General features: G+C 44.4%; 1 non-coding gene across 1 annotated transcript; it reads right to left on the bottom strand.

The window, feature by feature from the left end:
- Positions 1–1,757: 1,757 nt before the first annotated feature.
- Positions 1,758–1,829, bottom strand: TRNAA-CGC (transfer RNA alanine (anticodon CGC)). Its single transcript has one exon. It is a non-coding gene; the product is annotated as a tRNA-Ala (tRNA).
- Positions 1,830–2,077: the final 248 nt, after the last annotated feature.

Here is a 2,077-nt window from a genome sequence, read left to right as displayed (position 1 = left end):
GGGCTCTTAAGGAATGGTCTCAATACAGGTCTTCATGTCCTGACGCTTACTCCTGATGGAGGTCCCCACCACAGCTCTTGGGACTCTTGCAGTATTGGCTGAATAAATTTTGTTTTCATCTTCTTTCATCACCATTCCTAATCCATTTTCCACACTGTTTACAGAATAATCTGATTGTGCAATGTCTTGTTTATAATGCTTCGTTGTCTCCTCACTGCCAACTGGGTCCTCTGGGAACACATACACAGCGACACTGTCATCGGAAACTTGTGTCTGCAGTCCTTTATTATGTTTAGGGAATCTGACAGTTTTAAGAGTCAGATGCTTGCTTTCAAGGCTACTGGCACTGATCTAAACCTGGCCAGGTAAATATTCTTTTCCACTTAAGGTAACCATATTCAGCGTTTGCTTTTTGCAACCAAGAACACTGACTGATAGTCCAAAACCCTTGAAGAGCTATATAGCCCTACATTTCCTACATTTCCCTATAACATCCTGTGATCCAGCCATATGTAACTACCTAAATTTTCTAACATTGTGTGTCAAGTCTTCATGCCATGTCCATGTTTATTATGACTAGAATCACACTATGATCCTCATTTCCAGCTGCAAACCTCCCACTTATTCTTTAATACACATCACTAGTATCTTCTGTGGAGATTTTCCTGACCTACCTCCTCAAGAAGAATTGATCCTACCCTCTGCTGTGTTCCCAGTGTGTCTCCTACAAACCTCTAGGATGCTAATTATGATAGAGTCGCAAATACGGTTTATAAACTGTCTCTCCTCCTTTCAGTTGTCATCTCCTGACTTAGCACAGTTACGCAATAATATAGAAAAGCTACGTAACAAAGGCTTTATTAAGGAAATTACTGGATTTCCTTTTAATAAGGGCAGACAAATACACGCTGCCATTTATTTTTTAATGTGAACAGAAACAGTAAATTATTGTTATTACATTATCAATATGTCAAAGCACTGAGTTGAATTAAGGAATGAATGTAAGTGCAGTTAGAAACCACATAAGCCTAAAACCCCATCTGGTGAGAGGCGGCCAAGAATGGGGCCTCACTTGGACCTCCAGTGCTGCCAGGCACTCTGCTGCGGGTTTCTAACCGACTATGCCTTCCATGTCCATGAGCTATTTCTAACCTTAACAATTTTCTCAAACCTCCTGCACTGGACCAAGACCAGCTCTCCTGCACAGAATCCGTCAGTACAGCCAAAGAAGCAGTGAGAAATAAAATGGTAACTAGGTTAGTAACCGTGGCCTATGAAGAAATTCCCCTAATGGTCTTAGGGTGGAGCCTTGAATATTGATATGCCAACTCCCACCTCAATACCAAAAATCCTACCCTACCCGCCCCCTAAAACATTACTAGAAGATATTTTACTTTTACTGATTATTTTCCAGGGGAAGTGAGACTGGATGGGCCCTCATTCGAGTTAAATCATTCTGTGATGTGCAGCTGTATTCCCTCTTCCTGGGTGCTTTCAGAGGATGAATTTCTTTTGAATTGTCCCTCTGGCTTTGTCTTCTCTCTACATAATAAAACACCCCAGGGAAATTTCCAGAGAGCAAGGAATATGTGGCGGTTCATCATATGTTAGAGAAATAAACATAGACAGTAAATAGCTCTACTGAAAGGGAACGATAACGGTTAAAGATGAGAAAGGACTAACGTGTCTCATGTGGAAATTCTAGAGCAGAGGCCGAACTAGTTAATAGTTAAAAACAACCGGAATAAAAAGGGCTCTGGAGATGCCGGGGATCGAACCCGGGGCCTCATACATGCGAAGCATGCGCTCTACCACTGAGCTACATCCCCTGCCGAGGGGCCCCCGCCGGGCAGCATTCCTGTCCTGTTCAAAGCGCGCAATTATTCGGCGCTATTTTGTCTTCAACCTGCGCGTGGCGGTCGGGGAGGGAGAATCCCACCTGCAGCCTCCTTCCCCATCCGCGGCTGCTCTCAAGCCCGCTGCCAAACCCAGCAGCAGGCAGGAAGAGGGCAGGGATCCTCTAGGATCCTCTGAACAATGTTCTACCGGCCACAGGCTCGTGGCAAATGCCACCCCC

This window comes from Leptonychotes weddellii, chromosome 8 (genome assembly GCF_054177405.1).
Source record: "Leptonychotes weddellii isolate Sample4059 chromosome 8, ASM5417740v2, whole genome shotgun sequence".
Lineage (NCBI taxonomy): Eukaryota > Metazoa > Chordata > Mammalia > Carnivora > Phocidae > Leptonychotes > Leptonychotes weddellii.
Note: the sequence above shows the minus strand (reverse complement) of the source record. Positions and strands in the feature narration are given on the sequence as shown.